Here is a 26,578-nt window from a genome sequence, read left to right on the forward strand (position 1 = left end):
AAGGGCATTATAGTTCCATAGTTCTCAGCCCTCAACACACCAGTAACCGAGTACAATGCACCCATTTTCATGTACCTCACAACACATCTTCCAGGGATGAGTTACACAAGTGTACCATCTTTGCCACAGTGAGCTTCCACACATCTTATCTGCCATACCTGAGTATTCTTTTTGTTGCATAAACATTAGCGTTTGATGGTGTGAAACCCCCATCCAGGTGTTATGCAAGGTGCATGTGTGATATGTGTTCCTGTGATGCATAGAGTACATACATAACTGATTAGCAGCATTGATGGCATGGGTTACATTTGTGACAGTGTGGATTGTGCCATGTATATACTATGCACATCTGTCAGCTAGCCAGGATTGATCATAATCTCCCATACAGGTATAATAGTGTCCCTCCTAACACCTCCAGCAGATGTTAAATTTTGAGGAAGGTATGCTTGATTCCCATTTATAGATTGCTAACAAAGCATAATAGTTCTACAAGTGTGTTCTTGCATTGCCATTTATGATCACTCAGAATCACATACACTATGCCAAAGACATGGGATTGCTGGTGGTATTATTCTGAAATTGCCCATGAGTGCACATCTTTCAGTCTACTGTTGTCCATTAACCTGTGCCTATGTGCCCCGCTTGGCTGAGACCTGTTTTGACATTACATTCATATTCAAGCAGCTCATTTGACACAACTTCACAATATGCATCTAACTCCTGTTGCATATACCATCCCTGATATATGTCTTCTCCATTGTTCATGTCAGGATGCTTACATCACAGAGAATCTTCTACGTTGATATGTCACCTTGTGTGATAGTCACATAATAGACAATAACTGTGCAGTCTGTACTGTATCATGTTGGTATATGTTTAGTGTTCATGCTACCACTGTCTTCATTGACATGCCCTCACCTTCTGTAGATTACCATGTTTCTCCTGTCCTCATCCCCTGTATTCATTCCTATAACTTGTCTGTGTGTCCCTTTTCAATACAAAGAGAAACACGGACTATGGAAATGCCAGAATAAAAACATTTATTATAACAGCAGAACTTTCAGGTTCAAAGACCCTACTTCAGTGCATTAAGAACCTACATACAAATGCTGGAGACTTAAAGTGAAGCCTTTTCTATGGGCTGTTTCTGGTCATGCATGTTATGTGTAATCAGATTTTGACCAAATTAAACTTGGGAAAAGGGGTTGCTAGGACAGTGGTGAATATGGGGTTGGCAAGCAGAGGGCAAGATATAGTGGAAATAATATAAGACTATGCAGGAGGGTGGTGGGAGAGCAACACAGCTATCCACTTCTTCATAAAATCAATGTACAATTGTAAACACAATTTCATGACTTTGGAGAGTCACCACACCAGTGAAGGGTGACAACAACAAAATAATTTTGTATGCGCAATTGGACCAAATTAAGCGTGTCAAGATGGTACATAAGCAAAATGGAGAGCTATGCATGAACCATATATATATATATATATATATATATATATATATATATATATTGTTTTTGGTGGGAGAGAGAGAAATGTTGGGAACAGTGATTAGGAATGAGAGGGTCAGGTAGGCAGGGTAGATTGATAAGCATGGGCAGAAATAGAAGACAGACAAGGATAGTGATGGAGATTAAAGGTTGGGGATACCATGATTGGGGTAAGTTGTAGACATTAGAGAAGAAGACACATTCAGCTTGAGAACAGTTAGAACAGTGAGAATCTAGCCATCACCCTCAGAACTGTCATAACATTCTCATACATCAGTTTTCTGCATTAGTGCCAGATATGGCAACATTTTTGCAATGTGACACAGGACCTTTTCAACCCTGCTGATACCTACACTGATGCCCCTTTTCATGATGTCCTCCAACAGTCCTGTCAGCTCCTGCTGGGTGACAAAATAACCACTTCCACTGGTGCTGCTTCCTGAGGGTATCACTGCAACATCAGCCTGGGTAAAGACAGTTGGGGCAGGTAAGACAGGGGCTGTGGAGGCAACACTGACAGGTTGTGAATCCAAAGTGCTAGGTACAGTATCTGTGCTACCAATTGTGGTGGTATGGTGGACCCAGGCAGAGTGGTCGGCCTACTTGTTCATAGGTTCATAGGTTCATAGGTTAGTACTAGGCTATCGGCCCTAGGGCCTATACAAGCCTAGCCATAACAATTCCCTGGCTATTTCTTCCCACACTATTTACTTCCCTGGACCCGTGTCTAGCAGGGTGACTGCTGTGATCCCCAGGGTGAATTTCCTTTCTCCCATCCAATCATCAAAGTTCCTTTTGAAGAGGACCAAAGAGGCGCTCTGCTTGACATGTATGGGCAGTCTATTCCAGAGTTTGGGGAGTCCCTGGGTCAGGAACCTATCCCTCCAGCATGTTTTGTTTATTGTGATGACAAGGTTTAGATCCATGGAGTGTGTGGCTCTGAGGGATTGGGATGTCTTTAAGTGTAGCATGTCCAACAGCTCTGGGTTTGACATGGCCATGTATGCTAAGCAGAGATCACCTCGGAGTAGACGATATGCGACAGAGTATAGCTGGAGTTTTTTAAGGCAGTCAGCATAAAGCATCTACTTTAGGCCTGTGATTGTTTTAGTGAGGTATTTCTGCGGCCTTTCCAGTTGTTGCAGATGTCTTGAGAGGTACATACCAAATGGGCATTGTATTCTATAATGGGTCTAATGAGGGATAAGTACAGTGGGACAATGACCTCCTTTTTTCTGGATGAAAAGCCCTTAGTGATGAGGTGTGCCACATAGAAGGATTTCCTGACTGTTGTGGTGATGTAGTTATTGAAGGTGAGACCACTGTCCACCTGTGTCCCTAAGTCTCTTTTCACACTTTCGGTGTTTAGTGTACTGCCACCTATGTGGTAATTCACTGGTACATGTTTTTTACCAAAGGGGATAACTATACATTTCTTGGCACTGAGCTTGAGTCCATGGTTCTGGTACCAAGCATCTGTTTCTGTAAATGTCTCTGGCACCAAGCATCTGTTTCTATAAGGCCCTTTTTGTAGAGTATCCCCATCATTTGGGGATTCAATAATGGCTCCCAGTTTGCAGTCATCTGTGGACTTTGTTAGCCAGATTCCCTTAGCATTGGCCTGTACTTCAGAGAAGTAGATAATAAACAAGACTGAACCCTGGAATACTCCACTTGTCACTTGTCTGGAGCTGGATTTGGAGTCAGCTACTTTTACAGTGTGGGTTCTGTCAGTAAGCCAGTTGGCAACCCATTGAGTGATGTAGGGCGTAATGCCCAGCTTAGTAAGTTTATCTATGATTCCAGAGTGGGGGACAGCATCAAAGGCCTTGGCTAGGTCCAGATAGGCTGTGTGGACTGCCTTATCCTCGTCCATGGTTCTGGAGACTGATTCAAAGAAGTCAATCAGGTTCAGGAGACAAGATCGGCCCTTCACAAACTCAAACTGGGTGGGGTCCAGTGTTTGAAGGTCGCCAATGTCTTTGTTTATAAGAACCATGATAATACGTTCCATGGCCTTGCAGATCAGGCTCATCAGACTGATGGGGTGGTAGTTCCCGGGATCCAAGGTGGATCCCCCCTTGTGGAGTGGTATAACTGTAGCTGTGCGCCACTCAGTGGGCATGAAGCCTGAGGTGAGGGTATGATTAAACATGACACTCATGAGGTGCCAGTTCATTTTGCACTTCATGTAGTACACAGCCCGGGATGTCATCCGGTTCCATGGATGCTGTATTCTTAGCTTTGGAGAGTGCATTTTTAACTTGTGTGGTCATTGTTACCAGAATTTGGCAATCTTCCGGTATTGAGATGGGTCATTTAGGGGGTGAAAGGAGGGTGAAGTTGGCACTGAATCGATCTGCCAGGATATTGGCAATATCCTTGGGATCAGTATATTTAATGCCATTCTGTTGTAGCTCAGAGCAGATCTGAGCATTGCCATTTAGATTCTTGACATAGTTATAGAATGCCTTGTGGTTGTCTTTGGAATCTTTGGCAATTTTATTTTCGTAATTAGCTTTGAAGGATTTTATGAGGGATCTCAGCTTCTTATTGAGGCTGGTAAGGGAGTTTTTTGCATCCTGGGATTTTCCTCTTTTCTGCAACAGTTTCTTCCTTTTGTTGTAATGTTTGTTTATGTCAGGGGACCACCAGATTGGCTTCCTTTTTTTGGAGGAGAGCATCTTGGTTCTATTTGGGATGGCACAATTCATGCATGAGTGGATGTGCTTGTACGGTGGCTTAATGTAGGACTAAGGAGTAGAACTTTTAGTTCACATCTGTATGGCTGTCATGAAGTTTGTAACTTCTGACTTGAGTAGCATGAAGTTGACTTTGAAGAAGTTTTTTATGGAGGTTTCCTTACTGGGGGTGGGGGTGGGATGTGGATGTTAGGGGTGATTAGCTTATGGTCTGACCTGACCAATGAGGGGTTAACCATAGGTGTGGAGCATTGATTTCTCATGTTGGTAATGAACAGGTCTAGGATATTGGAGCCCCTGGTGGAACTATGGATTAATTGATCCAGAACATCGGAATTTATGAATTCCAAGAACCATTGGGCAAAGGTGTTGGTACACAAGTAGTTTTCCCAGTTAATGGCAGGGTAGTTGAAATCACCAAGTATTAGGGTATTTGGTTGTATATTAATATTTTCCAGTATGTTTAGAAAGGTGTAGTGGGAATCTTGGGTCATGGTGGGGGATCTGTAGCAAGCTGCAATTTGCGTTGTAGTCTTACCTAGTGCTATTTGCACCTGGAGAATTTCAGACACATTGTGTTGTCAGCTAACCAGGTGGTGTGAATAACCTTGGTGAATATGGACACTCCTCCACATTTAGTGTTTCTATCCTGGTTTGGTGGCCGAAAAGTGTGGTAAGAGTTGTAGCCTGGTATTGCAGGGGTGCCCTCTGGAGCCTTGCATCAGGTCTCAGTTACTGCACAGATATTGATGTTCTCCATTTTAAGGAGTGCCTTGAGAGAGTGCATTTTGAGGTTTAGACTTCTAGCATTGAATTGCATTACCTTCAGATGTTGCATGCTTGTACCTGTTACGGTGAAGGTTTTGTCCTTTAAACTTTGCCTAAAAAAGGCACTATAGGGGTGGCAACAGCCTTAGCCAGTAACCTGAATCCCAGGGGTGACAGGTGCAGACCATCTCTGGCAAAGCATTGTGGTGTGTCAGTCATGTTTTTCCAGGCAGACAGATACTGGATACCATTTGAATGACACCAGAAGCTTAGCCAATTGTTCAAGTGAATCATTTTGTCCTTATATTGTGGTATAATTCTGGGCAAAGGCAGGATGCTACTCAGGGCTACGGTCATACTTGCCTGGGCCACATGATCCGAGAGCTCTTCCATGTCTCTTTTCATGTAGTCCAGGGAGGTACGTCACAAGTCATTCACTCCAACATGGACAATGACAGAGTCATATTTGTACTTGTTGTGGAGTGACTTGAGTGCATGAGTTATGTGGTGGATCCTGGCACCCGACAGGCAGCTCACTGTAATTTTCTCCTTGTTCAGCCTGGTGAGTGGGACATCAGTGAGCCTGACTACAGCATGACCTATGACTAAAGTGTTATGTACATTGTCTTGCCTTAGGGGCTGTTGCTGGGTGGCACACTGGTGTTGTGAGCTATGTGACACTTTGGTTGTGACTGGTGTTTGTTTGCGTTTCAGCTTCAGAGGTCCTTGTTGCTTGGTCAGGTTACAGTTAAGGGCCTCCACATATGTGGATTTAGTGTTGCTATGTGTGGGTGCTGGTAGTGTGAGTTTAGAAGGGTTATGTGCTGCTTGAGGTGTAGTGCGGGTGTTAACCTTCTCCTCTTGACTGTCTAGCACAATCTTGGGTGGAGAGAGCTTTGCTTCCATTTTGGCTATGTAAGTGCATCTCTCACAGGTTGTAGTGCTTGGTGGTAGGAGGAGAGGGTTGTCTGTGTATATGAGGCAATTGCTGGGTTGCCCCAGTATGCTTATATTTACCAGGTGGATAGGAGAAATCAACGGAAGCTGACCCTTGGACATGGCTGGTTTGGTGCTTTTTTTTTGTAAAGTACAGGAGCTGTTCTCCCTTACCGTAGCAAGGTACTTTGCAATTATAGGCTGTTTAGTGCCTATGATTAATTTCTCCTTATTAATAAGGAGAGTTGAGTGCTTGTATCAGGTTAAGGCTTCTTAGTGCTTTCCAGCAGGTATTAGAGCAAGTGCTAGTCACAGGGATGCTTAAAGGTAAGATGAAAAAAAAAGGTTTATCCTAAACACTGCAGTGTGCACTAGAGAAGTTAGATGTGAAAGTAGGTAACTTAAGTTTTACCTGTCTAAAAAGTTACATTTTAGTGGAGAGTCACTATTTTTAAAACAGTAAGATAGATTGAAAGGGGGTGATCACTTTTGTATTCCGCTACTATGGAATACAGTAGAATGGCCAATAAATTTAAATAGTTGATGGGAGGGATTTCACAAAATGATAATTTTGTGCTTACTCACACAAGACAGTGAAAGCAGAGAGGAAATGAGATTTATGGTCAAATTAACATAAGAGGCAGGCAACTAGAAAGGCAGTGGTAGTATTTAAGAACACGACAGTGACAGGGTGGGGTGGGGAAATTTTTTTTCCTGACTCACAAGAGACAGAGCTTTGGTGTCTTTTGAGTTTTAATATGCAGTTAAACGCAGAACACAAGCAAAACACAAGGTAAAGAAAACAAATCACAGCACTCAAAATATAAAAAGGCAATAAATTAATACAAAATACAACAAATAAAAAGTAAACCAACCTTTCCCTCACAGCAAAGTGTAGCAGAGTCTAGGTTAGCCTTTCCAATAAAGCTTTGAAATGTTTTATTTTACCCCTTAAATAGAAGGTTTAGTTCCGAGCTCCACCCCCTCAGTTCACAAATGATTAACCTTAAGTGACCTCTTCTACCTTATGTTTGTGCTGAAGATCATTTATTTTTCAGCAGCAAAGTATCCAAAAACAGATTTTTAATAAATTATAACCCCCCCCCCCCAAAAAAGTGAGCAAGAGATATGGGGGGGGGGCAAAAACTAATTAGATGCATGGTATATTAATGTACTGCATTTTTTCAATTATCTTTGTTTGGCAATACATAAACAATTGCAATAATTTACTGTTGTACACCTTTGTCACATCCATATATGAGGTAAAAGTATTAATGTGTTATAAAATAAATAAATCTTATTGCTACATTATAACAAAGGGCAGCTTTTATTTTCCTATGAAGGATCGGCAATATGCATTCAGATATAACTTAATTACCATAAATGGATTGTTCCTGATATACATATTGCTGTTAATATTTAATAAATACTTATCCAGTAATAACAAGTATTTGTTGCTTCTAGGTATTGAACAAACACACATTAAACTGGTGATCTCTTTGCCTAATGCAAGCTGCAAGAGTTATTGGTGAAGGATGCTTGCTTCAGATCAAGGCTGAGGTATGCCTGATCAAGTTGCTACTGATTGACTGAATTAAATGAGATTTCTCAGGTTATGGTTCTATATGCTTACCCAGTGGTGCAGTGGTACACCGGTAGTGTTCTCACCTCACAGTAAGAGTTTCTCAGGTTCAATTCTTGCCTAGAGTGCCTTCTGTGTAGTGTCTGCATGTCTTTCTTGCATTCATGTGGGTTTTCTCTGGCTACTATGGTTTCCTCCCATGTTGCAAAGACGTGTTTGGAGTCTTTCTTCCTGGGCCTCAGCTGTCAATGACACCTAGTTCAGACCTCACTGGTAGATGGTTGTGTAAGAAGTATGCATTTGTGCAATTGAAAGCATATGGATTCCTTGGCCTACACATCATTTACATCACATGATAGTAAAGGTGTGACACATGGCATCTAGTTTGCCATGTGTGATGCTCAACTTATTGCCTCAGATCTCAATGTTTAACAATGGAATGATTAATGGCATAGCATTTAATCCTTGCAGTTTGGAAGGAGAAATCGGATGAATTGTGACATATTGTGATGTTGGGGTTTACACAAAGTTAAACTGTTATTGTACCAGCTGGGAATCAAAGCCATTGGATAAAGCATGCACAAATTGAAACTTAGCTTATTGATTGACATTGCCTTAGTAGAACTACTTTGCAAGCATGGCAATTAGACTTATACTAATTTCATAATGAATGGAAATACACTTCAGAGAGGCACGTATGTGTGTGGTTTTAATTAGTCTGGGAATGCATTCCTAAGTTAAGGTCAGTATTTCTGTTTGTGAATACTTTTCAGATGGATGCAGTTGAATGAGCTGAGCAGTACTGACTGGGGTATGATACATACATACTTCACAAGACATAACTGTCTTAAACACAGTGTTCCATATGTGATGAGTCATGATAATTATTGTTCCATATGTGATGAGTCATGATAATTATTGTTCCATATGTTATGAGTCATGATAATTATAACAAAAATATTTTGCCCATCATACATAGGCTAGTAAATATTATATTAAATATCATTCTCACGTACAGCAAATTGGATACACATTAGTTTGAGATTATATGTGAAATATTAATGATATATGTTAAACAGAATAGTTTACTCATGCAAGGAATACTGATAAAGAAGCAGGTTTAACATTATCATTTTTCTTTAGTGTTACAGTCCTAATCAAAATGTTGTGAGAAATGGGCTTCTTGCACACTTATTAAAAGAATCTTGGAGCTGGATTCCACCCCTGAATCAGATGTGTTCTTATCTAGACTCACAGAACTTGCACCTTTTGCTGCAGAGATAGTGGATAGACACTCAGAGCTACTTGTCATTAGGTGACTTCATTTTGTTCCAATTTTCTTATAAATTGGAACTGGCATTTGTTGTTTGTTGTTTTTTCTACACTTTATATATAAAAAAATTATACTGTCTACTGCTGAAGTAGTTCATTGCACTGGATTATGTTGCATCTGATAGTTGTAGGACTGTTGTAGGTAGTTTGTGTGGCCTTGTTACACCTAGGCTCAAAGCCAGCTATTCTACATTAAGAAGGTTTTTTTCTGGACTTTTGTGGTCTAACCTGTCCAAGTTAGAGATTGCTGGTGGAAGGCTTATTGTACACTTTCCTGATTGATAGTTAGCTTAGGAAATTGTTCTTTACTCATATTTAAGCCTTGCATTTGTACTAAGCTGCTCTACATGCAGCAGTGGCTAGCAGTGCCCTGTGTAGATGCAAAAGCTTTGTAACTCAGTTTTCCTTAAACAGCTGTCAGTGAAACCCTCTTCTGCAGCTTTAGAAGCAACTCAGTTGCACACTTTGCAGCACTGACGCATTAATCAACCTTAGCTTACACAAGTATATGTCCCCCTTTTAGTCTTGGAGCTACTAGCACAGTCCTGTCATACCCATTCCCTTCCCCTGATAAGGCATACAGTAAGAACCTGCTGTCATGGCTGGGTAGTTTCCCATCATCTCTCTGGACAGCCTGATGGACATGGACATCCCAAGGCAATGGAGCAATTGTCTCATGTATTCTGATGACCTCTTACTTATGAAACAAACAAATACTTTATGTGAGAGGTGTAGTTACACCATGAAATTGCAGACAAGACTCACACATAAGGACAAACCAGATGCAAAACAGGTTGTCAGCAGACACACATCACTTCCCACACTAAATAAGGACACAACACATAAACTTTCATATACACAGATATTCACTAGTAAGTTACCAAAAGATCAGAGGCCAACAACACAAACAGCAACCACAACACATAATAACACACACAACAGTGTCTTAGCAAATAAGCCTATAAGGCGTAACACCACAAAACCTACTGCATTGGTCATAGGAGACTCCATAGACAGACACACAGATGTTCCCCCTCACCAGGCTGGATAAGTAGTGGGTTATGGTTAGCTGTCCGTCAGGAGCCAGGATTCATCAAGTCACTCATGCACTCAGGTCACTCAACCACAAGTGCCAATATGACTCTGTCATAGTCCACGTGAATGACTTGAGACATACATTACCTTTCTGGACTACATGAAGAGATACATGACTGATCTCTCAGATTATCTCTCATAGGCAGGTATAAGCCTAGCCCTAAGCAGCAATCTACCTTCTCCAGGGATGATGCCACAATACAAACAAAACACAATTCACTTAAACAATTGGATTAGCTTCTGGTGTCAGTCCAAGGGGATCCAATATTTGTCAGCCTGGTAATACATGGTTGACAGGCCACACTGCTTTGTCAAAGATGGTCAGCACCTCTCTCCTCTAGGCTTTGAATACTGGCAAAGGCTTTAGCCACCCCCTATTTTGCCTTTTAAGGCAGTATCAAAATAGCCAACCTCTCAAAGTAACTAAATCCTCTCTACATAATCTCAAGGTACTGCTGCTTAATGCTAGGAGTCTAAACAAGAAACTGCACTCACTGGAAGCACTCCTCACTATGAAAGATGCTTGATGCCTGTGGAGTCACCAAGAAATGGTTCAAATCCATGAAAACCCCAACCATGCAAGGGCATAATGCATTCCATATGTTGAGACCACAAACTGAGTGTGAAAGAACTGAAGGAGGAGGTGTAGACAAAACCCCTACCATGTCTTAGCTAGCTATAGGTCCCTACCATGATCCAGGAAAAGCATACTGCATACATGGCCTTACTGGAGTCACATGCCATACAGCCCAACACCTTAGTCCTGTGTGATTTTAATTATCCTACCATCGAATGGGAAACAGACATGACCACAGACATGCTGGCTCAGAGGTTCTTGGAGTTTTTTAGTGCAAATGCTCTGGAACAGCTAATCAGCGCACCCACAATAGGCTCAAATATCCTGGACATTGTACTCACTAATATGGGAGAGCACTGCAACCCCTCCCCTTGTGTGATGTCCTCCCTTGAAAGATCAGACCATATATCCGTCTTGTTCAATGTAATTATATGGCCAGATTCCCCATCAACCTCAAAAAAGCATAAGAATTTTTCAAAGACAAATTGCCTCACCCCTCAAACAAAGATAACATGGACTCCTATACAGGGATGTACACCAATGCTTTGTAGAACCACTTAAGCAGTTGTATAGAATTGACTATACTTGATTGGATTAAAACCATATCCTGTGGAAAAAAAAAACAAGCCACCCTGGTGGACCCCTAGTATAAACAGGTTATACAATAAGAGAAAGAAACAAATGTCCAAGAACAAGAGGGAACTGGCTCAGCAGAGGAATCCATCTCAATCTAGTTTATCAAACAAATTAGAGATCTTGTCAAATTCTCCAAAGCTAATTATGAACAAAAATAACCCCCTTTGCTAATGATAATCACAAGGAATTCTTTAACGGCATCTGAAATTTAAAAGGGAATATTGTGCTCTGCATTGAACTGGTTGTGGATGGCACCACCCATAATCAACTGGAGGTAAGAGCCAACCTGCTAGCTGACATATTTGGAGCAAACTTCATCCCCTGTCCCCTTCAGTTATCTCCTAAAGTATATCTGTCACCCTTCCCCAACCAGACAACATCCCAGGTTGCCTTTTAAATAACTAAAACATGACCTAGCAAACTCACTTGGACTGTATGAATAGAGACATGCCTGCAAACTGCCTACATTCTGGCAGAAAAGATGGCAGCAACAGTAATCCCTCTATACAAAGGGGGACCATCAACTGATGCTGGGAATTATATATCCATAAGATTGACTAGCTTCAACTGCAAGACCATGGAAACAATCATTTTGGAGATTATCAACAAGGAGATAGGTAATCCCCAAACTCTGGACCCAACCTATTTTGCATCCATTAAAGGTTATCCCTGCCTGTTCTACCTGGATGACTTCTTTGAGAAAGTCAGCAAGTCCCTGGATGAGGGAAAGACTGCCATACCGACTAACTTGACCTAGCCAATGCATTTAACATAATCCCCCACTCAGGTATTATAGAGAAATTCTCCTAATTGGGAATTAAACCCTACATCACCAGATGGGCAGCCAATTGACTCACTGACAGGACACATACTGTCAATGTTGGTGACTTCACCTCTATCAAAAGAAAAGGCACCAGTGGCATACCACAGCATTCAGTGCTGGACACTTTACTGTTTGGAATTTATTTCTCAGACGTCCAGACAATCATGTACAGCCTGTGGTTCATAGGTTCCTAGGTTCCTAGGTTGGTACTAGGCTATAGGCCCTAGGACCTATACAAGCCTAGCCATAACAATTCCCTGGCTATTGTTTCCCACAGTATTTACTTCCCTGGACCCCTGTCTAGCTGGGTGACTGACGTGATCCCCAGGGTGAATTTCCTATCTCCCATCCAATCATCAAGGTTCCTTTTGAAGAAGGCCAAAGAGGTGCTCTGCTTGACATGTATGGGCAGTATATTCCAGAGTCTGAGGAGTCTCTGGGTCAGGAACCTATCCCTCCACCATGTTTTGTTTATTGTGATGACAAGGTTTAGATCCCTGAAGTGTGTGTCTATGAGGGATTGGGATTTCTTTAAGTGTAGCATGTCCAAGAACTCTGGGTTTGACATGGCCTTGTATGTTAACCCGACATCGCCTCTGAGTAGACAATATGCAACAGAGTATGGCTGGAGTTTTTTTTAGACGGTCAGCATAGGGTATCTGCTTTCGGTCTGTGATTCTTTTAGTGAGGTATTTCTGCGGCCTTTCCAGTTGTTGCAGATGTCTTGAGAGGTACATACCAAATGGGGCATTGTTTTCTATAATGGGTCTAATGAGGGATGAGTACAGTGGGACAATGACCTCCTTTTTTCTGTATGAAAAGCCCTTACTGATGAGGTGTGCCCCACAGAAAGATTTCCTGACTGTTGTGGTGATGTGGTTATCAAAGGTGAGACCACTGTCCACCACACTTTCATTGTTTAGTGTACCACCACCAATGTGGTACACATTGGTACATGTTTTTTTCCCAAAGGGGATAACTATACATTTCTTGGCATTGAGCTTGAGCCCATGGCTCTGGCACTAAGCATCTGTTTCTGTAAGGCCCTTTTGTAGAATATCCACATAATTTGGGGATTCAATAATGGCTCCCAGTTTGCAGTCACTGACAATTGCAAATTGGGAGCAATCACTGAGTCCCAAAATGATGTTAATATACTACAGAAAGGGTTAATGCGGATAAATGATTAGTGCCAAAGCTACGGATTAAGGCTAAATGCAAAAAAAAAATGCATTACTAGTCCTTTTGGGATTGCTGACATGCCAGCTAATTACACAAGTGCAAACATACTGGTACGTGATCTGGAGCTCAGATTGATAGCATTCTGAACTTCAACCAACACATATCAGCAGTGGTAAGGAAATTCTTCTGTGTGGCATATCCCATAAGTAAAGGCATCCCATCTGAATCTAAGGATGTTATAATTCCATTGTCCTCAGGCCACATCAGAACAATAATTGAGTACAATTCCCCCTTTTGCATGTATCTTCCCAGGCATCTGCAACAGTTGGATAGACCACAGTGGTTTCTCAACAAGAAAATACAGGGTACACAATGCAAATCCTATGCAGAAAGACTGAAAACTTTGTCACTGTATTCTGTCTCCTACAGCCTGCTAAGGGGTGACCTGTATCTGGCTTACAGGGCAGTCTCTGACCCATCCCAGATGGAAATGCTACAAACTCATAAATCCAACTGCACAAGGGTCATTCTCTCAAGGGATCATAAGCTAGCCTCTGACATAAACAAATTATGCTGGAGAGATAGATACATCTCCCAGAGACTGTCACTTCGCTGGAACAACATTCCAATGCATGTGAAATAGAGCCCCTTCTTGACCCTATTCAAATGCAACCTAGATCAATGGATGGGTGACCAAAATTTTACTGCTGGCATAACACCCATGCCTCTCATGAACAGATGCGGTTGGTATTAATTACCATAGACACTTACCTCTCTGAATGTTGCTCATCTAACCACTGACAATTGGGGCAATGTAGGATATATATGGTTAGGCTTGTAAAGACTCTAGCACCATTAGCCTGGTAACCTTCTACGAACTTGTTTACCTATGAACCTATATAGCGGATAGTATTTCTCTACTCAGCACTGTCTGGAGTACTCTGGAAAATACACTGCTGCCAGGCATGTTTGTGCAATGGAAGGCAGTGCAAATTAAAAATTTCACTTTTTTCCTTAGGTAACAAACCATGTTTGTTTGCTGTCAAGTGGAGAGCAAATGCAAATTAAAGTGAAAAGAAAATGACATATTATGAATAATTCTAATGTGATGTATAAAGAGGATTTGAACAATGCACCATATGCCTTATTTCTCTCAGATCACTTCAGTTACACCTTGTGCCACAGAAAAATTACATGAAAGGTGCACTTTGTATACTGATTGCTGCCATTCACACAATGATTCAGGCATGTTTGCACTACACAAGGCCACCTAAACTAAATTTTTCACTTATTTCCTAGGGTAGGGAACTGTGTTTGCACACTGCCAAGTGGATTTCAATTGCAGATTAAAAACAATTAAAAAAAATCCATATTAAGTGCAACGTGATCTTGGGACAGAATTTGAATAATGCCGCCCATGACTTGTTTCACTTAATGTACTTCATTTATACCTTGTGCCACAGACATGGTCATCTGTTAAGTGCATTCTCTGTAGTAAGTTCTCTGTGTGGTGCAATGGGTTGCAGAGTGATGTTTGCTCTACATAAGGTAGCCTAAACAAAACTTTCACTTTTGTCCTTAGGCAGTGAACTGTTTGGACCCTCTACTGAGGAGACAGCAAATGAAAAATGCATTAGAAGAATATATATGACAGAGAAAAAAGTTAATAGTAAATTAAATGCAATCAATGAGCATATGTAGCAATGACCAGAGCAAAAAGTGCATTCAAGTGACACATTCATCCTTCTCACATGTCATTGCAACATTAGAAATACATACTTAATGATAAATAATGTGAAAGTGGACAAAAACATTTACATGTTGTTTGCAATACTGACAAATATCAGATCTTTAAACAACAACAATGCAGTAGTATCACAAAATGTGATTAAATATGTATTCAGACCATACTCTGTAAAAATATCATTAACTGGATTTGAACCATGTATCAGCTGTCTATTATCTCTAAGGAAACTGCACTAATACTTTGGGCCACAGAGAAAGTTACCTGAGATGCCTACTTTCTTCATTGAGTACTATCCAGAGTGCTAATGGTCACACAATGCCACTGGGTTGGTTTTCATGATATAAGGCAGCTTAAACTAAATTTTTCACTTTTTTCATTAAGCAATGAAAGTTAATTTCTTGCTGCCAAGTGGCACGCAAATGCAGAAGGCAATATTTATCAGACGCATTCACAGAACTTTCTTGGAATAAAAACTTAAAGAAACATGAAATGAATCATAATGTGTATCTAGCAATGAGCAAAAATACACTGATATTCAGCTTTCTTACATCTCCTGGTCACATCAGTACTATTATGTATGTCTCACAATACCAGGACCTTACCTAATGTCATGGGGATGGAGAAGGGCACAGGGAACTGCAGAAATGCTTTCATTGTTCATACAACACGCACAATGAATATTGATATAATTTGGAATGAGGCATCTGTCTGTCACTTTTAGTTAATACTGACCTTCATACCTCTCAACTGTCCAAATTTTCACAGACTGTCAAGATTTCTTCATATTTTTGGTCCTTTTTTCATAAAAGTTGTGGTTTTCTCACAAATCACTGAGGATTGAAGTCAATAAATAATGACATTTTAGTTTCAGCCTTGACATCCTTCAGAGAATGCATGTAAATGCAAATCCTGTTATTAAAAAAATTCTTAAGCTTATAATGTGATATTTAAAATCTGTCCTTATTTTGTGGACTTTTGTCCTCCCCATAATTTATTGGCTGTGCCCAGATTTTTTCTGCTAAGAAGTTGAGAGGTATGCTGGCCTTACTTGAGTTTCTCATATCAGTACATTCATAAACCAAAATGATTGTCAAGATTTAGTATGACCTCCCTAAGTAATATGACCTATGAACAGGTTTCAAACCTACATCATCTGTACTGTTTCTCTAAGCTCAATACCTTTACACATTATGCCAGAGACGGGAGTAAGATGACATGAATTTCTTTACTCATTACTGTCCAGACTGCTGAGAAAAGTGCAACAATGTCAGTCTTTTTATGCTATCGGTAGTCCAAATAAATGTTTTCATTTTTTACCTTGGGCAGTAAAATGCCATTCATTGCTGCTGACTGCTGCCAGTCAATGGCGCACAGTGACAGACAGCATGCAAAATGTAAAGCAAAAAAGAAAGTACATTTCAGATGTTTAATCAATCTTGTTATTTTGCAACAGGAACCTGTATGGATTTGAACCCTCAAACAAGGGTAGTATGAACAAACACTGAAGAGTATTTCTCAGATTTGCCACAGACAAAAAATGTTTACAAGGAGAAAACGTGTTTTGATGTACTGATAATGTGACATTGTATCAAGGCACATTGAAACTGCAACAGAAACAAGTTATAAAAGTTGTACTTTCTCATTTGACAGCAAATGCCTGGATGGTTGTGATATTGCCAGCAGTTAGGATACCCATGCAGTCACACAATATTAAACAAAGACTGTAAGCACTGCAGGTGTATTCATCTCTTTCTTTATGGCACCTAATTCCCTCATCTGTGCTTTCTTCATAGCAGTTCTGTCTGTTTTATTGCATATGTTATCTGCATCAGTGCTTATAGTATTCCCTTGAATATGAGCAACATTTCTTATAAAGTGCAATAACTGTGGTCATTAAAGCCAGCATTTGAATATAAAGAATGTTGCAGTCCTAAATCAATCAATGTATTGCCAGACGTTTTGGTAAGTCTCTTCTCTTTGACATATCCTCAGTAGGTGTACATCAAGGATGGGGACTATGAAACCTTTTTTTTTTCCAATTCCTTAATACCTTATTTTTAACATTTTTCACTGTATTTATGCACATGCAAATTAATATTATGATATGTTTTTACACACAAACCTGATGAAGTATTTATCTGGTATGAAAGCAATCTTTGTTAAAAGTGTTTCAGTTTATATTGTTAAAAGTGTTTCAGTTTATAAGTATTAATATTTATTCTTTTTTTTTAACTCAGATAATATTTATTTTAGATATGAAATAAACACAAATGAATACTTAATGCAATGTACTATCATATTACTTAATACATTAACTATATACAAATTTACATTCAGCCTGACATATAAAAAATGAATGATAACAAGTTATACAGAAGTAGATAAATTAATCTTAAGAAATAATTATTTCAAAATGAGGTTAGATCCATTTGTAAAGTGTCAGTCAATGTTAAAAAATTTTCCAAGGATTATTAGATAATGGCATAGGAAATATTCTTAATTCCTTGGTTTTAACTTCCATTAAGGCTGTCCTCTTCAATAAGCACAGAAAATCTTCTCTGCTAGGTACTATAGTAGAATTCCATCTCTTTGTTATGCATTTCCAAGCAATAGCTAGTATTGTCCAAAGTAAATAGAGGTTAGTTCTATTTAAAACAAAACTTTCAGTCATATTCAGTAATATTAAAGCTTTGGTCATAACAAAATTATCTGCATAAATCGCCTGCATAAAATTATTAACATTTTCCCAAAAGGGTTTGATTTTTATACATTTGTAGAAAATGTTAGACCAATCAGCTCTATCAATCTGTTGACATCTCCAACAAACCCCATTACTAGAAGGATTGACTTTTGAAACTTTATCAGGAGTTAAGAAGGATCCATGGAGGAATTTATAGGTAAATGTTCTCCAATAATGAGAATAAGAGGTCAATTTTATTGAGATTAGTATATCTGATTTATTTTCTGGGGTTAATTGAATCGAATATCCTTTAGTCATAAACTGCCAATATGATGGCTTGAGTAATGTTTTGTAGTTTTTTATTAGGCTATATAAGTATGAAGTTCCATTTTTCATATTCTCATTATTATATATAATTCCAAACAGTCTGAATATGAATTTAGGTGGGATTAAGAAAGAATAATAATTTGTTGTCCTAATAGATCCTTGGAGTATGTCAATATATTTTGAGGTATTAACCATTCATGAGAATGTAATTCATAAGTTGACATCATATATTGTATATCTAATACTTGTTGATTTTTATACAATGCAACCCACAAATTAATTGTTTCTGTTCCCAAGAGATGGATATGTCCCTATGAATTCTATCTGGAAAGTTTTTAGTAGTACTGAAAGGAGTTAGTGTTGTAAAACAGAGCTTTAAATCCATATTCATATTTATAAATTTCCTAAAATTATCAATATTATAATACTGAAGGGAATTAGTGTTGTGAACCAGAGCTTTAAATCCATATTCATATTTATAAATTTCCTAAAAATTATCAAATAAATGATTTATTAGATTTGACCTAGTTAGTTTAGTTATATTATATTGCAAATTTAAAGTCAATAAGTACCACAATATATTAACTTTATCCTTAGTAATAGTATTTTTTAAGTAATTTGTTTTCATTTATTATTATAGTTGTATGTAACATTTTCCAGTTGGAGATATAACTAGGACTAATCCTTTCAATCACTGTTTTAAGTAGAGTAGCTCTTATATATGATTCAATGTCTGGAAAATGTATTCCTTCCTGATTCCATTGTCTAATATGATGGGCATATGCAATTTTATTTCTTTTAGGATACCGTAAGAACCTTAGAAGTATTACTGTTATTTTCTTAAGATAGGTTTTCTCAGGAATTAACAAAGTAGCTTGCACTACATACGCAACTTTGCGAAGAAGAACCATTTTAATCAGCTGTAGTCTATCTTCGAAAACTATGAATAGGTTATTATATTTGAACACTAGAGAATCTATTGTATCCATAACCTTTTTATAGTTAATATTCGTTATATCTTGTATATTCTCACACAGAATTATCCCCAGGTATTTTAAGTTGCTACTTGTTCACCTATGATATGATTCTTGTCTATTTGTAAATAATTCTACTTATTTAATAATCAATATTTAGATTTTTGGTTGTTAAAACTAAGACCTGAGATCTTATGAAATTTCTGTATCAAAATATCTAGTTCATCTAAGACTACTTTAGAATTCAATAGTGTAAGAAGTATATTCATCAGCGAAGATCATGATTTTAGAATTATATTGTCCAAGTATATTTATTCTTTTACCTTCGGATTATTTCATATTAATATAGCCAATAGCTCTATAGCCAATGCAAATAAGATGGGTGACATAGAGCAACCCTGTTTAGTACATCTTGTAATTTGTATAGCCTCTGAGGTGAAAGGTCCTATTTTTAAATAAGCTAAGTTGTTTTCATAAACCTTTTTAATGAATGTTATAAAGGAGGGAGGAAAGGCATATGCTTCAAGAATTTTAATTAAATAATCCCAATTTAGGGAATCAAATGCTTTTTCCATATCCAGACTCATTATCAAAGCTTCTATATTTTCTTTATTTAAATAATCAATTAATGTCAATATTCTTTTAATGTTGTCATGTGCATGTCTATTTTGAATAAACCCAATTTGGTCGTTGTTGATTATTTTGTTCATTTATTTTTTATTCTATTTACCAAGATAGACATAAATATTTTATAGTCATTATTTAACAATGAAATTGGCCTATATGAACTACAATGACAAGCTTATTTATTTTCTTTTAAAATGGGTATGATTAAAGAGTATCTCCATGAAGGGGGAATTATTGCATGGGTTTGAATTTCAATTAGTGTTTTATGTAGTAATGAGGTTATATTTTTGGGAAACAATTTGTAAATTTCTGAGATTAAACTGCCAATTCCAGGAGATTTACTGGAATCTGCATTCGAAAGACATGCATGCGTAAATGGGTGTGCCTTCATTGAAGGTAGGGCGTCGAGCTGGCACCCCGGTGTTTCGTAAAAATCTACTGCCAATCATTAGCAGACCAGAGTTCCGCTGTGGCGACTTCTTAATGGGAAAATCCAAAAGACAAACAACAACAACAACTTTATTCGATTTTATCAGCAACTTCTTTGTGTGTAATGGGTTTTTGTAAATTCCTTTTTAAGCTTTCAGGGATTGGTTTAATATTAGAAATCATATTTTGTAAGTTGAAATGGTCTGTTGTAATATTCTTACTTTTATAATGATTTCTATAATGACACTTAAAAGCATCTAGTATATCTCCTATTTCTGACACTTTCTTACCTTTTTCTTCATGTAAGATATTAATAATAGAGTTAGCTTTAGATTGTATTTTAACTTTGACAGATAAATTATGTAAATGTTTTGGGGAAGTAGCATAAGAATTTATCTTTAACCTTTCCAAGGCTAAATTAGTTTTATGATTTAATATTTCATTATATCTTTTATTTAAATCTTCAATTGTCTTCTTGATTTCAATCAAATTAAGGGAATTTTGGGATTTATATAATGTGAGTTTTCTTTGTAGTTCTTGTAGTTCTGATTCCCATTCCTTGATTCTATTTTATACTAACCAATCACTTTCTCATAAATGTAAGCTTTAAGTGAATCCCAAACTATTACTATGTTCAGTTCTGAGTTGTAGTTTATATCTATAAAAACATTAAGTTCATTCACTAACCACTGCTTGAATTCCTTTATTTTTGTAATGCACACAGGAATTCTAGATATAAATATTAGTGGTTTAAAATCTATTTGCATTTTTAGAACTAATGAATTGTGATCTGATAGGGGACATGGGATTATTGAGAAAGAATTAATTTTTGTTTGAAGATCTTGAGAAATGTATATTTTATCTATTTTTGTTTGAGTACCAAATCTATAGTCTTGGTGAGAGAATAAAAATGAGTTGTTATCTATAACATTAAAGGTGTCTATCAAGTTTAAAGTTTCGGACCATCTTTTTAATAGTTTTGCAGTAGCTGTTAAATGTGGAGATTTTGTATTAGTAGTTTCAGAAGTATCAGTAATACAATTAAAATCTCCTCCTACCACTAGATTACCTTTAGCTGTATGTATAATTTGATCTAGATGTTTCTTAACGATTCCCATCCCAATACCAGGAAACCAGTATAGGTTTACTAATGTCCACAATCTATTATTATACTTCAAGATGACTATAGCTATAAAACCATCATTATAAACATATTTATGTATTACTTCAGGGATTAAGGAATTCTTTCTCCATAAAATTGTTACTCCCCTCTTCTTAGATTTAAATTTAGAGCATGCTAAGGTCATATAATCATTTTGGTCCCATATGAAATTATCATTGCTTTTAAAGTGGGTTTCCTGTAGAAGAATTATTTGGGATCTATTTAATGTTAGGTATCTCAATAAGTTAGATATCTTACTTGGACTATTTAGGCCATTAATGTTTAAAGATAATAAAGAAAGTTCCATATCAAATTATTCTGAATAAGCGACTAGAGTACCATTATCTTTACCTGGACCATCCCCTCCTATAATAGTAAAATTATTAATTTGTAAATATTCATCAATCCCAGTAAAGTATGTTATCACTAAAGTAATCATCATGCTTAAGTTAGGCTTGGAAAAACTGATTAATGTCCTAAAAACTAAAGTAAATAATGAAATTAAACTAATTTAAACATTAATCCCTACCAACCATGGAATGAAATACATTCCTTGTCCAACAGATAGATACATCAGAAGAACTATCACTCTAGCTTCCATTTTCCATTCACTAGAGCTCCATATATACAATATTAAATATTAAGGAGTCTATTCACTACAGTTATTGTGTTTTAAAATGTTCATTAGCAGAAAGAATTGTTATATACATTAACAACTATATGCTGTCCATCTGTACTTATAAACATATGAATTCTGCTATACAGATCATTAAACTAATTCAATTTTTTTGTATCGACATATGTATCCATATTGGAAATAATAATCATTTGTTTGAAGCATGCACATTTTTTTAAATCATAAACACAAAGACTTGCAGCAAGTACCCTAAACTGTAATGATTATTACTTTCTGTAACAGACAAGCATACATTTTCAGATACTGTACATTAAAACTAAAAGTGACTATATAAATTATATCACAACATAATATAACCATTAGTTTTATCATGCTTTAGCAGTCATATAAATTATGTAATGAAAGGCTTTCAAGGAAGTGAATATAGTTATATTTACAAAGTGATTTATAACATAACAGTACCGTGTATATGAGTCCGGATGTTTACAGTATTTTGAATGCATATTTGATATTATATTTGTTAAATATACTACAAGTATTACACTTTTTTAAGCTTTTTATTCTCATTTATAAGATGAAACTAAATAAAGATTTCTCTTCAGTTTCCATGAAGGATATGTTTGTGCTTAAAAACAAGAAGTGGGCCCATAGCCAATGAAATCCTTTCCTGCTCATAGCTATGACAATAATAAGCATCTCAACAGCTTAAGAAAAGTTTATGACAGTACATGTAGCTTGTGCGATCTGCAGCCCTAAAATCTTCATTTTTAAACTCACAAGCTCTTTTTTCCCCCGCACATACATTTCACTAAGAGTATACAACCAGTTTAACAATTTCCCCTCTTTGCACTTCTATCTGCCTCATGGCAAGGTCAATATGTAATTAACCAAAGGGTCATTATGTAAGACACCACATACACCACGGGACAAGCCACCATCCCTCCCCAAGCCAGAACATACACAGACCTGAAACCCATGCAAACAAATGAAAACATAGTCTCAAGCTCAGCAGCAAAGCAACATCATTTCCTTTTACCTATCACACTTATGTCTCATCAGAAGAGTGTGGAAGCTCTGCCACTTAATTACATCACTCCCACCCTAAGCAGCTGGGATCCCTCATCACAGCATAGTTCCACATAAAGTACATGTTAGCTGCATTCTGCACTCACCCATAGATAATTTCCTGCCGTCAAATCTAGCATTCCTTAAAAGAAAACATTTCAGCTTTATTAGCACCACAAATAATTGTCATCTGTTCAGCTGTGGTCAGACAGCTCTTGACAATAACCAAGACTAACATCAGTACATTAAAACAAATAAGCTTCACTATGAAAAGACTTGGACTCAAACTATCCCACTTTCCAACATCTTTATTTACGCCAGCTACGAGTAAATCAACCCCTACATCATTTCAATGTTAGCTAACACCACAGTTGCATTACTTAATTAATACAGAAGTAATTCGCAGTTATCATAGACTTGTTGGAAATACATTCTAACAATTTCATTGGAGTGCCAGTGTACAGTTTCATCGGATTTAAAGGGATAAAACAATTAGCAACTAGGGTCGATTTCAGCCACAGTAAATATCAATAAGAATTTAATAAAATAAATAGTTAACAAATAAATAAAGAAGGGACCAGCAAACTGAGCACTACAGGTTACATAGCATAAATATTAACTTTGATTATACTGAATTGTATTTAGTTACTATGTCAAACATCAGTCCTTAACATATGTTTAGAAGTAGGAAAAAGAAACAAAAAAACAACAAGAGAAACATAGAGAGACATGAGACAAAGGGGAAAGAGAAAGAAATGTCAGAAAGAGATGATTTATAACTAATATATATCTAGATTTGTAAGTCATAAGTAAAAAAATATACGAAACATACCTTCCCTTCTATATATGTGATATATGTATGCATGAGCTTAGTTTTGAAACATATTAAATCCAGTTCAGAGGTTTAATAGTTAGGATGCAGTTGATACTTTGAGAGATATTACATATGTTGGTACTTTAGATACTGTTTTCTGCTTCTTTTTGACATTAGTCCAGACATTTTTATCAGTGGTTCTCTTCAAGGACGGGCTGCCCGTTCCATATCTTCTGAAATGGTTATGATATTGTTGTTTTTGATGAATTGTAGAGCTTCTTCCAGAGTGTTGAAGGTTCTCATCTCACTTAGGTGCAGTATCTTTATTTTTGCAGGGAAGACTATTTGAACTTTAATATTATTCTGTTTTAGAGTTTTTATTAGTGGCCATACCTTTTTCCTTTATTCCAGCACTTTAGTGGAGTAGTCATTATCGAATCTTATTAGATTTTGATTGTATTTAATAGGACTTTTCCTCCATGCTGTTTTTAACACCAGTTCTTTGTCCATGAAAGATAAGAATTTTATTATAATTGACCTTGGTGGCACAGAGGACGATAATGGAGTTGATGCTGAAGTTTTATTGCCTAAAGCACAATGTGCCCTTTGTATGCCAAAAGAAAAACCTTATTTAAGATCTAGAACCTCTGGAATCCATGAGTTTAAGAAGGATATAATGTCCCTTCCTTCTGTTTTCTCCTGTAAACCGAAAATCCTGATGTTAGACCTTCTTTCCCTTTTCTCAAGGCCATCTAGTTTATTGGATAGCCAGGAATTTTGCTTCAGTAGAAACTCTATTTGTGTTTCCTCTTCTTTAAGCCTTCCATCAATGTCAGACAAAGAAGTTTCAATGGTTGTTATCTTTGACTGATGTTGCTGAATTATTTCTTTGAAGACCTCTATTTGTTTCTGAGAGTTCTCTTTTAAATTCTGCAGATTAACCTTAAAATCATCCGTTTTTGTGATAATTCTTGTAATGTGGTAGTCACCAGTTGTAGTTCCTTTTTAAGTGCCAGACCAGAATGAGAATTCTTCAGGTTACTCATCTCTCCAGTTGCTGTATATAGACTCCTGAATAATTTGACAGGGAATTTCATGTAAAAATCCACCAAAACTTGCATTTAGTTACTTTAGACTATTAACTAAATATATGGAGTAGTTTAGTTAGAAATAAATATTATAATTTCCTGAATTTAATACTAGTTTATGGAGCTCCAAAAATTTGCTGCCTTCAGTTAGCCATTCAGCTTAATATTTATTGGGACTATGAAACCTTGATTGTTTCTGTAGTCAGAGTAATCAAGGACACCTGCAATCCATCAGCAGGTAACACTTTTCGATGCCCATTCGTGCAGAGCTAGGACATGTGCATGCAGTTGTGTAGCTCCTTACATCATGCATTCCGATTGTGGTATTCAGGAACGCTAATGATTTAACACCATGTGCTTAAAGGGCTAACTCTGCACTATATGAAAGTAATCATGTAGCTATTGACCATGTATCACACTTGGGAGACTGTTTTGATCCAGGGAGTTCAATACTGCTAAAGAAACTAAATTTTTGGAGAATTATCTACTTTCTCCCTGATTTATGGTCAAGATAGGTTGGTGTTTCTTAAATAATGCTTTTATTGTAATTTAAAAGATGAATTACACTGGCCTATCAAAAGCATTTTTTTGTCTTAATGTTTTTTCTTTATCCCTTTCTTTTGTCATAACCATGTTTGCATTACAAAAATTATGCTACAAAATGCTACATGACCTACATTGTTTTTTAAATTGTATTTAATTGTTGTTTACACAGTTATTGCAGATGAGGAAGGGCTGGCATTTTTATTTGTGCTAGCAGAAGGAAAAATGTTTTACGTTTGTGGATTTCTACCTGACTAATCTTCACAGCAGTTGAGATGGCACGCATAATAGTTGTCTGACATTTCTTTTTTTTTTTCCAAAATCTCTTTATTTCAATTTTCTTTTTTCAAATAATAACAACAATACGGTAACTCAAAAACACAAATAAACAATACAAATACCTATCTAAAGAAAACAGACAACAATCTCATTCCAAGAAAATTATACATATAAATTATATCTATCTATCTATATATATATATATATATATATATATATATATATACACAAGAAGTCACTATATCGTCAAGTAAAGTATGAGAATTCTTATGTTCATTTGGTCTCATAAGGGATAGTTAGAATGGGGATAGTCTATATATAAAGTAAAAATAGAAATTTAACCATTTATTTGTATCTTTAGGGAAAATATCTAGTTACACATATACTAAGAAAAGGGAGAAGATGCAAGAAAGACTGATTATACTACATTCATTTCTTATTTAAAGGTTAGCTTTTCATGACAATTTGTAGATACATTTTATTTGTCAAGAATTATATTTAGCAAGTAACCCCAATATTTTTGGTAATAGTGTTTGTTTTTTGTTTTTGAATAAATTAATTTGTGAGATGAGATATATTTGATAGCAAATTTGCTAAAATTTTCCCATGTAATTGGTGACATGATATTCCAATTCTTTGTAATATAGAATTTAATAAGGGCGCACATCGTAATAAAGACATGTTTTAATATTTTTGGGAGTTGATTGATATTAATGTACAATATAGCTATCTCCCAAGTAAGGGTTGATTTTTCATATCCCATCTTCTCTAATCTTACTCTCAAGGAACACCATAAGTTGTGTATCTAAGTACAGTTCCACATGACATGTAAAATATCAGCTGTTTGATCCGGACAATGGGGACATATAGGCGAAAAGTTAGGATTGAATTTATTTAATTTAGATAAGGTATAATATAGATTGTTATTTACCATAATTTGTGTATATAACAGCTTCTTGAAAGGAATGAATTTGATTGTATTTTCAATGGCTAGTTTCTTATTTTCTTCAGTCAATGATTGCTTTTTCGTTTGCCAATAGTTTGAAAATAATAAAGAATTCTGATGTTTTGCACTCA

The sequence above is a fragment of the Protopterus annectens genome, chromosome 2.part0, assembly GCF_019279795.1.
Source record: "Protopterus annectens isolate FY-2018-M chromosome 2.part0, PAN1.0, whole genome shotgun sequence".
In the NCBI taxonomy this organism is placed as follows: Eukaryota; Metazoa; Chordata; order Ceratodontiformes; family Protopteridae; genus Protopterus; species Protopterus annectens.